This window comes from Pristiophorus japonicus, chromosome 8, assembly GCF_044704955.1.
Source record: "Pristiophorus japonicus isolate sPriJap1 chromosome 8, sPriJap1.hap1, whole genome shotgun sequence".
Lineage (NCBI taxonomy): Eukaryota > Metazoa > Chordata > Chondrichthyes > Pristiophoridae > Pristiophorus > Pristiophorus japonicus.
The window spans coordinates 42022198-42033537 of NC_091984.1; positions in this window are offsets into that span (position 1 = coordinate 42022198).

Genomic DNA, 11340 nt, shown 5'->3' on the forward strand with positions numbered 1-11340 from the left:
CCAAGTAGGCTGCAACTAACAGCCGTGGAACAGAGGATCGCTGATATGATTAAACCTCGCAAGAGAAGATCAACCATCAATGTGGACGCTGGGCCCAGGTTACCGAGAGAGGATAAACCCTGCCGCATACTCATGTCACCCTGCCCCCTCTGCCCCCTCCACTGCTGCTAACCAAATGCTCTGTTATGTTTTGCAGATGTTGCGCATCAGGAAGAGACAGAAGCTGAAGCAAAAGATCAGGAAGCTGTCCAGAAATTCTTCATCAACTTCAGGATGAGGATGAGCTGGACAATGAAGGGCAGCAGGAAGACCCCAATAATGTGATGGTTACATTACAACTGGAGCCGGTGAACCCCCTTTGCTGAGCGATACAACATACGCGACATTTCATGGGGTAGAGTCTGAGGCTGTGGGTTCCAGTGGGTTGCGGCAAGTCACACCTGTGAGACGGCCGAGGAGGTTGGAAAGGAGAGCTGAACCTGAAATGCAGGATGCAGGGGACATAGGACAGATTATGGGAATGAGTGGGGAGCGTATTGAGCTAACCAGATCGCTCCTGGCCACCATGGATGGGGTGAGGGTAGAATTAGGGTGACTTTCAGTAGAAGTAGCAACACTGTCTGGAGGAATGGGAGCAGTGTCGGGACAGATGAGGGAAGGAATATCGGAGATGTGGGAGAGGATGTCGGGGATGAGGGAGGGGATGTCGGAGATTAGGGAGGGAAAGTCGGAGATTAGGGAGGGAATGTTGGAGGCAGCTGATGCAGTGTCGGGACAGATTAGGGAGGGAATGTCGGAGATAGCTGCTGCAATAAGTGGACGCACCCAGGCTGTCATTGCCCAACAGCAATTGGCAGCATCGACTGCTGACACTCACTTTCCAATCCCCAGACCGGGGGTTCATCCACAGGCTGAAGAAAATTCTGATGATGAACCCGGGCCTTCCACAATGCTGTCTGCTAGGTCTATCCCTGTCCAACCCCACTAACAACAAATGCGCCTTCACACAGAAAGCAGAAAAAACCTTGGGGTCATGGTGAGGATGCAGGTCTGAGACAATGGGCATGGGTAGGAGTAGAGGCAACAATAGGGGCAAGAGGGGCGCACAGCGCTAAGGTCTTTGAATAAGGGGGAGGTGAAATGACTGCAGCTAGAGTTTGTTTGTTGCTGCTACTTGTTGTTTTCTTCATTGAAAAGTTTAAAGTTTGATACAATTTTTAAAATTAAAGTTAAGTAAAACTGTACAAATATTTAATAAACCTAATTCTTTTTTGAAATTTAAGCAGAATCCTGCACACTACTTTTGAATTAAAGCAACATACACCAACACAACATTACGTACATATGATGTACAATATTTTTTCACACTAACAGGTGCAAATAGTCAACACTGTCGGGCTGTTTAGCCTTCAGGCAGCAAAAGCGATCATGGATTAGCCACTGACGCAAGTCTCTAGTTATGGTTATTGGTGCACGAGGCCGTCTCCTCTGCCATCGTCCTGCGAGTTAAGGTGTGGCATGGGTTCGTCATCTTCCTCCTGCTGCTGATCCTCCTCATCCTCCTGCTGCTCCTCCTCCTCGAACTCATTGTCAGCCTCCTCATCCTCTTCTTCCTCCCCAACCCCCCTTCTCCCTCAAGAGGATCTTCAATATCCAGGGCCTGACCCCTCATGATAGCGAAGTTGTGCGTGCAGCACACGACAGTGAAATGACCGATGTGGTAAGGGGTGTATTGCAGGTAGCCTCCAGAGTAACCCAGACATCGGAAACGCAGCTTCAGTATGCCAATTGTCTGCTCTATGATGCTCCGTGTTGTTATGTGCAACATGTTGTATCGACACTCTGGCTCAGTGTGGGGATTGCGTAGGAGGGTCATAAACCAGGTAGTGAGTCCATATCCTTTGTCCCCGAGCAACCAGCTGTGCCCTTCTGGCAGTTCCTGAAACATGGCAGATATAACACTCTCACGTAGGATGAAAGCATCATGGATGCTACCTGGGTATTTGGCATCCACTGCCTTGATCTGATGCATATCGTCGCAGACGAGCTGCACATTTAGGTAATGGAATCCTTTCCTGTTCCGATAAACCTCAGAATCATCCACAGGTGCTCTCAAGGCAATGTGGGTACAGTCGATAGAAGCCTGTACCTTTGAGAAGCCAGCAATTCTGGAGAACACCACAGCCCTGTCTCGCATTGCCTGTGTGGTCATATTGATGAACTGGTCCCTTTTGAAGTACAGTGCAACAGTCACCTGTCGAATGCAGCAATGTGTGGCGTGCTGAGAGATGCAGCACATGTTCCCAGTTGCTGCTTGAAATGAGCCCGAAGCATAGAAAACAAGTGCTGATGTGACCTTCACTTCTACAGGCACTTCTTGGCTGTATGGCTGACCTGACTAGCTGGCAAATCTTGGTCATGACCTCCTTTCTAAATCGCAGCCTGCAAATGCAGTCTGCCTCACTCAGGTGTAGGTATGAGCTGCTGTCCCTGTAGATTCGCTCAGGGTATGGCACTCTCCACATTAATGTTCGAGCGATCTGGTTTGTGCGACGATGGTGTCATCTTAGCCGTCACCTCCACATGTGAACCAACCGTACTACATGAGGCATAGTAAAATGTGCACCCATAATTATTATTATTAACTTTGTTATTCTTGTTATTGTGAGATTTACTGAAGCACAGCACACACACACCTTTGCTGGGTAACACCCTCGCAGAACGGACCACACCCGGGTCTGCACGCATGCGCAACACTAAGCTCGGTCTCTGTGGAGACGCAATGCATGTATGGCACTTTAATTATAGCGTGTTCCGAAATGCCTATGTTTGCTGCTGTGTTGTTCCATCTCCGATGCACAGTTTGGAGTGCATGCTGGCAGGATCGCTCCCTCGGCCGGACAGAAACACAGGAGCCCGGCGTTTGGATTCCACACGCCCCCCCACCGGGCTTCTTTACAAGCTGTGCCGGGGGTTTGGGGGGTGGAATCCAAGTGCCGAGCTCCTGTGCTTGTGTCCGACCGAGGGAGCTATCCTGCAGCCGGCCGGCCGACAATCCTCCAACCTGTGCCTGGAGCCCTGTGAGCAGAGATTCAGTGGTGTGGTGGGGTGGCATCGCAATTTGCCCATTCTCAAAAACGTTTTGTGGGAAAAATGTACTTTCCGAGTTATTTTCCGAGTTCCCTTTGAAAAAATCATCATGAATTTGTGTTTTAAATTGTCTTCTTCCCTCGCTCCAAAAACTCAGAAATATACTCAGTGCCGATTTCCTTAAGTTAACGTAGGGTTTTTCTCATCAGTACTTAAGGTGGTTGTTGGCGAAAATCGGTTAAAGGTCAAAAACGGCGCGGAATCAGTTTTCAACCAGACCTGCGCCAAAAAATCTTGCGTACAAAAAACCGGTGCTGGCAGTCACCGCCGGCGTACAAACTTTGAGGAAAATTGCAAAATCATAATTGCTCCAACAAAAATCAGCGGACGCCAAAAAAACGGCACCCAATGGTGGCGAAAATCAAGCCCTTACAAAAAACTTACAAAAAAATGTGTCTAGCATTAATCAGGGAATGCCTCACTGTAAGCTGCTTCCTTGACAACTGAGGAGGTCGACTGTTGCCCGAGGACTTACCTGGGAAGCTAGAGGCAGCTAAAGGGAGGCCGTTGTTCAAGGGAGGCTCTGATTGAATCACCAGTGCCTGACTGGACAATGGGCCATAATTTGCTATCAATATAACGGTGAGGCTAATGGCGCTCACCGTTATTTATGTGCAAATGCTACAGCAACTTCAGCCGAGAGGCAAGCACGCAGTGAAACTCAAATATCCAAAAGTTGCTGTCCAATTTGCGCTGCTTCGCCATTAGCTTCATGAAAACGGCATCACACTGTCTGGCTCACCATTCAAATACATTGAATGACATGAAGTTCCTGTATGTGTGTGGCAGATATACACTAAATTCGTCACAGAAGTTTAAGTCTTGCGCATTCTATTCTAAGTACCCTTTTAACAAAGTAATAGATGCGAATTACTGCCAAACAATCTCTCTGGCACTAAAAATTAATTATTACAAATGTGGAGTCATCTTTTCAGGTTTTAATTGGTGGAGATATAAAAAATGCAAGGCAATATTTTTTTTATTTTGCCATTTCGTCTTTGTTCTCTCTTAATCCAATCTTTCCTTCCCTCTTAATTTTTTCTCTCTGTACCTGATTTAGCATTGAATTCACCCACTCTAATTTACACTTTCTTCTCAGTCCTTGCACTGTTAATTTCACAATCCTTGAATCGGATTGGTTAAGGAGATACACAATCGCTGCCCTGTTCACAGGTCCCAGATGCTCATTTCCTTCGGTGCGATGTAAGGAGATCGCACTTTCACCAACTTGCCATGTAAAAAATGTAAAAGCCTAAATGTGTAAGGGCAAGTTTAATTCACAACAGATGCACTATTAGATGACCTGCAACAGAAAATTATGCCCAATGTTCAATGAGTGCCTTTGCCAGAAGGTTAGGGGCAGCAAAAGAGCTATTTTTATTATTAATGTGGTTCATTGTGCTAGGTTTGATTAAAACCTAAAAAAGCTACTCCGACTCAGACCAGAAAACATTGATCCAAATAGTAACGACAGATGTGGTTTACTTAAGATAAAGGTTATCCGTCACAATGATCCCCAACTGCACGTGAGCTATCAACGGCAGAATAAGCTGTTGGGGCTTCCATGATCCCTTTCCCTTTTGCAACTGTCTTTATGGCAAGCACTGTGAATTGGATTGAAAGCGCTTCTTCTGGCCACTGTGAGCTAGACAATGCAAAATTTCTCTCTTCATGTTCTGGGAATAAGGACAGAGACTGGTGCACAAGTAAATGGCAGATTTTCTTGGAATGCTGGGAGACTACTATTGCTATCTCTCTTGGACATGCTGGTGAAATGGGAGTCTGCCCAAAACAGGCGGATTCGCATTTGGTGACCATCATACAACACGCGCGATATTCCGTTCTATTGAAGTCAATGGAACGGAATATCGGACGCAGCGTACAACAGGTGGCCGATGCTATACTGTCTTTTCTGTGTCGCCGTCTATATCCAATTTCACTCCCAATAAGTCCCACAATGATGTTCCAGTTTCCTTGGGTAGTTACTTGGCCCATGTTTCTTATCTCTCCCTCCTGTTGGTCTCACTCTTATAAACCGCACTCTTGAAATTTACTTTCTCTCCTCCCCCACCCCCCCGCCCCCCTGCAAGGGGACCTGAGCATACACTGTAGGGCAAACCTTTGGCTTCTCTCGTCTCGCCTTCTCTCTCTTTGCCACATCGCTTTCTTGCTGTTCTCACTGCTGTTCTGAATCTCGCAACGTGCTCTATTTTTTAAATCAGGTGACACATGTGGAGATCACATGGTTCCTTACTATTATGGTCAGTGTTTCTTTATGTTCCTCTGAAACTGCAAAGACGACAATACATCATACACTTCTGCTTCTCTAAATTCCCACACTTTTGAAATCAGAGTTTATTGCACAGTCTCCAACTCATTCCTTTTCAGAATCCCAAAGCTACAGAGTTCCTTCATCCTTCTGTCCTCCTACAAGCTTCAGCCTTTTGACATCTAACCAGTTACTAGTTGATTGATATCATTTGTTACTCTTTTCTGCTGGCACCATGGGCGTTTACCTTTTCAGAACATAAGAACATAAGAAATAGGAGCAGGAGTAGGCCATATGGCCCCTCGAGTCTGCTCCGCCATTTTATATGATCTTGGCTGATCCGATCATGGACTCAGGTCCACTTCCTCGCCTGCTCCCCATAACCCCTTATTCCCTTATCGGTTAAGAAACTGTCTATCTGTGTCTTAAATTTATTCAATGTCCCAGCTTCCACAGCTCTCTGAGGCAGCGAATTCCACAGATTTACAACCCTCAGAGAAGAAATTTTTCCTTTTGCCTTGCACCACCATTCCCTTTGTCATTCAATCTCTCCTGACTTCCATCCTGTTACAGACCTTCCTTTTTGTGTATTTATCCCCTCCCCCCTTTTCCTCCCTCTGTAATTGCTTAAAATCTATTACATCGCTAACGTTTTCCAGTTCTGATGAAAGATCATCGATCTGAAACATTGGCCGCGATTTCCCCTACCTTTCTATGTTTCTACCTCGGTGGGTTCAGTGCAGCCGGGGTCAGTGGCGGGTCCCGGCCTCGCTGCTGGCTCCAGCCCGCTGTGTAGAAATAATTTTATGCTGATTGGGCTTGTTAAGTCCGCCCAGCCAATTGAAGGAAGTGGGTCATTTGATGACGCGCCATCAGCCGATTTCCTTAAAGGGACCATGCCCATATTGATTTTGACATTTGTCCTGTCAGTGTTCTACAGCATTGATGTGCTGCAAACACTGACAAGCACTGCACATAGGTGCAGGGCTGCACTCAGGCTTTCCCATGACACCCTCCATATACTTAGGGAGCTTCTCTTCCTTTCCAATGGGCAGCAGAGACCTCACCACGAGACCAAAAGAGCCTGGTTGCACATTGCACAGGAAGACACAAGCAGGGTTGTCATCAGGATGACCTGGCTACAGTGGCACCAAATCTCACTGGATCACAATTCTTTACTGCAAAACCATACTCAATCTCATCCTGCTGTGCCACTCATCACATCATTCTGCCTTCCCTACCCTATTCCGACACATCCTTACTCACAGCAACTTAACTTGTACCTCTACCCATCCCTCTCTATCTACATTATCACTTCCCCATCTCACTAGCCATCTCTCCCACTCCCCCTCATCCTAGTCCAATCATACCAACTAACAACACACAAGGGTAGGCACTTGGGTGTTTTATGCAATGGTCATGTAAAGTTTCTGTTGATGTGCTGTCAAACATTGAAACATGAATTTTTAACACTTTGCTTTCTTGGACAAATTTGTGTTCACCTTTAGAAGTGGCTTATTGAATTGTAGTGAATTGTAAGACACAACAGTGCCCTCTGCAATGGTCATGAGTGTGAAAGCATTGTAGGGATGCTTTATGGTGTTGGTGTGGGGTGGTGCCAACTTGGCGCATCATGTGGCAGCCAAGGTCTACAGCATCAAGTGAAGTAAATCTGGCTATCTCTGGCCTCCTGGGCAACAATGTGATCGGGTGCTGACGCCCTGTGTCCTGGGCAGCATCAGGTGATTGCAGAGAAGGTTGGTGTTGTTGGTGCTGCTAATATGCCTGGTGCTGTGGTGTTGGGGCTGATCATGGTGGGATTCTGAGGACCAAGGTGAGATAGTTTCATGGGTAATGATACTAATGTAATAGATGGCAGGTGAAGTAGAGATGACAGAAGCGATCTGTCAATGGTGAGAGAGGTTGTTCCAGTGACAGTGAATAGAGAGTTCACTGCAAACACTTCAAACACTGCATACAGGTCAAAAGTTTCTTCAAAAACCTGAAGGCTTCAGCTTCTAACATTGGAAAGTGAACAGCCGTGAAATGGTAGCTTTGATACCACTTCTGCAGCTCTCAACTAGCCAAAGTAATGGAGAGTCACTGAGAACCTGACTCCACTTACCGGACGTGTTCTCCGAAGGACGGCAAACCTGTCAAAAGGTTGGTAATATTGATATGCCTGTTTTTAATCCTCTGAAGTAGCATTCAACTACCTCCTAACTATCTTAATTAACTGACCTACTGTTTGCTGTCGGGTCTGCAATCTGCACGTAGAACTGACAGTTGAGAAACTGACATGGAGGTGGATTTAGAGCAGGATCCTGCCCCGCTGTCAATCAAGGCCATTTTGACAGCGGGCCCACCTCCAAACCTGCCCTCGCAGGGCTGGGAAGATTCTGACCATAGTTCCCAAATATTTCTACCACTAGGAGTTTTCCTTGCCTCAAGTCTGGATCTGTTGTAGACTAATGGATAGAGATTGATTGCTATGATTAGTCAACAATTTCATTATTGTTGTATCATGCAACTGCCAGGATGGTAGAAAGCAATCTAGATGGACCTTGCTTTTTTTCATCTAGCAATTCCTAAGTTCCACTCAGTCATGCACTTATTATATTACTTCTCTGAACCTGACAGATTCAGTCTTTTTCTAATTTCTCTAAATTACTTGAGCTATAATAATTATGGATATCAGAGAGTGTTTTATAGGCTGTAGTGTAATTGAGAGTTCAGGTGGTTTATATGTAGAGTAATGGATACCTGGGGCTTCCGCTTGGTTGCACTGTATTTCTCAGCTCAATTTGGCCCAAATAGGCCAAACCAACGCAGGAGGTCTTGGAATTTCATGGGCAAATTATGTCCATTGCAAATCGAATTTCTCTGATCTTTTGCGCTAGTTTTAACACATCGTGCACCACAAAACTGGCCATGCCCCCAGATTGAATTAATCACCATTGCGAGTTTCTACTAATCACGCTCGTTTGCAGGTCTTCGAGGAGGCTCTAAAATTAAGGTCTTTTTTAGGTGCAATGACACTTATAGGCACGTTTTAAATTTTTCTTAATATAATTTTTTCTAAAATTTCCAAAGAAACTGACAACTGTACATACATATAACTAGCAAATGGTTCAGTGCAGTTTTTTAAAGTCATTTTCAGTTAGATGTGTATAGTAGACATACAACCCGTGACAGTAGAGAGCGATCTATGACCCCCGAAGTGGAATGCCACGACCAGACGGACGAACGGAACAACGTGGAGGTCGCAGGTCAGCAAGTGTCTGCAGCCTGCAGCAACGATCACTTCTGACGAAGGCTCATCGACCCGAAACGTTAACTCTCCTTTCTCTCCAAACCTGCCCTCTCCAAGATGCTGCCTGACCTGCTGAGATTTCCAGCATTTTCTGTTTTTATTCCAGATTCCAGCATCCGCAGTATTTTGCTTTTGTATCACTTCTAGTTTGTCCCTCGAGCTGTTGGAGGTGTTAGGTTATTTAACCAGCATCGATGCATCTCAGAAGCTAAACTTGATCAAGGTGTTAGGCATAAGCCAGCACTCATCCACCCTGAGAAAGCCTTCACCCCTCGCTGTGTTTTTCCCTCTTGGTCACCCATTTTTATACTTTATTTCGATGGGCTGGTGGATACCTGGTGTCAGTCATCTTTTACCCATCCCATAGTCCAATTACAGGGTAAATGTACATACGAGGTCATTTTCCTCCTGATCTCTGTCTGAATGTCTTGTTGCCCTTTGAAGAGACATATTGTTTATCTTTAAGGCTCCTTGCTAAATCCTTAAAGGTCTGTTTTTTTGCCTTGTTTTGCTGTGACCTTAGCTCTTTGTGTTTGCTGAGCTGGCACAAGTATTTCTTTTATAAAATCATTACTTCTTTCATAATTCGCAATTTCTTCGGGTTTTAAGATTTCTTACAATTCCCAACTTTGAGCAGGAAATATCCTTATTGACTTCTCACAATCGGCTTTTGACTAATCTAGCTAGTTCTAAGTTATTGCTTTCTCAATTTGGGCGTTAGTTAGTTGGGAGTCTCAGAAATGTAGATTTCCCCCTTCTTTGCAGTCCATTCCTTTGAAGGGGAGGAGCAACCTGCGACCCCTTACTTAAATTCAATGGTTCCAGTGTTCCAATTCTGCCCCGCCTGGGGTCTCCTCTGTTTCTGGTATCTTTCCTGATCTTACCCCGCCGGGGGTCTCCTCAACGTTGCTTCGGATCTTCTCTTTTGTGCTGGTTAGTCATAGACATTGGATTATGCATTAAAGTCTTGCTACATGGAGTACATATATCAAATACACTATCATTACAAGTTGGAGAACTACCAGAGCGTGTGAAATAATATGACCCTAAGGGTGTGCTGATACGTTATGCCCAATATCCCACCACTGTGAACATTGTACCAATGTGCAGCTTATACTTAAGTATAGGTTTTGAGACAGTTCCTGTTAGACCCGTAAAGCATGGTCGTTGCGGTAGTAGTGACACAGGAGGCACCACTAAAACCACCTCATACTGGATTCATACTGGTTTTTCCCATGCCCTGTTACTTACAAAACACAATTATTACAGTTACAGTTAAATTCAGTCTCACAAACTGTAGTGTCGCTTGAAATGATTAACATTTAATCAACAAGTCATGGACTTAAAAAAAGATTCTCCAGATCTCACTTTTACTCGTATCCATTTTGTGGAAAATTCTTGCTACATTTATTTCTCTCTAGCCTTCAATTGTCCCAATCCAATTCCACAGAACGAGACACTTCAACTTCAATTTCAATCCCTCTAACAGGTACCAGTGTGCTTAACTCTCGTTTGTTTGTTTCATTAATCAGATAATTTCTCGATGGACTATGTTTTGATGCTTTAAAAATTGTTTCACTTCCTGAGCCACATTAACCATTTCATGTCTTGCTGTTGTCAAGTAACTGAGCATGTCTGAGACCTGTTCTTCTGTGCAAATTAATTTGCACACTCATACTGGTATCTCATGTCACACGTGCCATACAAGCCATTCTCGGGTTTTCAAGTGATCTTTTCAAAAGATTGTAGTCGTCTGGAGATCTTTGCTCATCTCCCACTACATGGTCCCAGTGTCTTGCATAATGGCCAGGCCATCAAATTCAGTTTTCTTAAAAAGGTTCTTAGGCAAGGACACAACTGTCTCCAAGAGAAAGCTATCAGTTTACTATTCTTAACCACACTTTCCTGACTTTCACTACAATCTCAGGAAAATTCCCACTTGTTGCTGTACTTTTTCTGTTTCTATCTTGCATCTTAAGTTGGGCATCACATTAATTATTATTCATAGTCATGAGCTCTGGAGGAACGTTACTGTCCAATACAATCATCATAGGCAGTCCCTTGGAATCAAGGAAGACTTGCTTCCACTCCTGAAGTGAGTTCTTTGGTGGCTGAACAGTCCGATACAAGAGCCACAGAGTCTGTCACAGGTGGGATAGATAGTCGTTGAGGGAAGGGGTGGGTGGGACTGGTTTGTCGCACGCTCTTTCTGCTGCCTGCGCTTGATTTCTGCACGCTCTCGGCATTGAGACTCGAAGTGCTCAGTGCCCTCCCGGATGCACTTCCAAGGGCGGTCTTGGGCCAGGGACTCCCAGTTGTCAGTGGGGATGTCGCACTTTATCAGGAAGGCTTTGAGGGTGTCCTTGTAGCGTTTCCGCTGCCCAACTTTGGCTCATTTGCCGTGAAGGAGCTCCGAGTAGAGCACTTGCTTTGGGAGTCTCGCGTCTGGCATGTGAACAATGTGGCCTGCCCAGTGGAGCTAATCAATTGTGGTCAGTGCAATACAATATTAAAGATAGAAAACACAAATCAAACGTTCCCACTTGGTCCAAGTATCAACACACATTCTTTTAAACAATTCTTTATAACCAGTTATATTGTGCCCAAA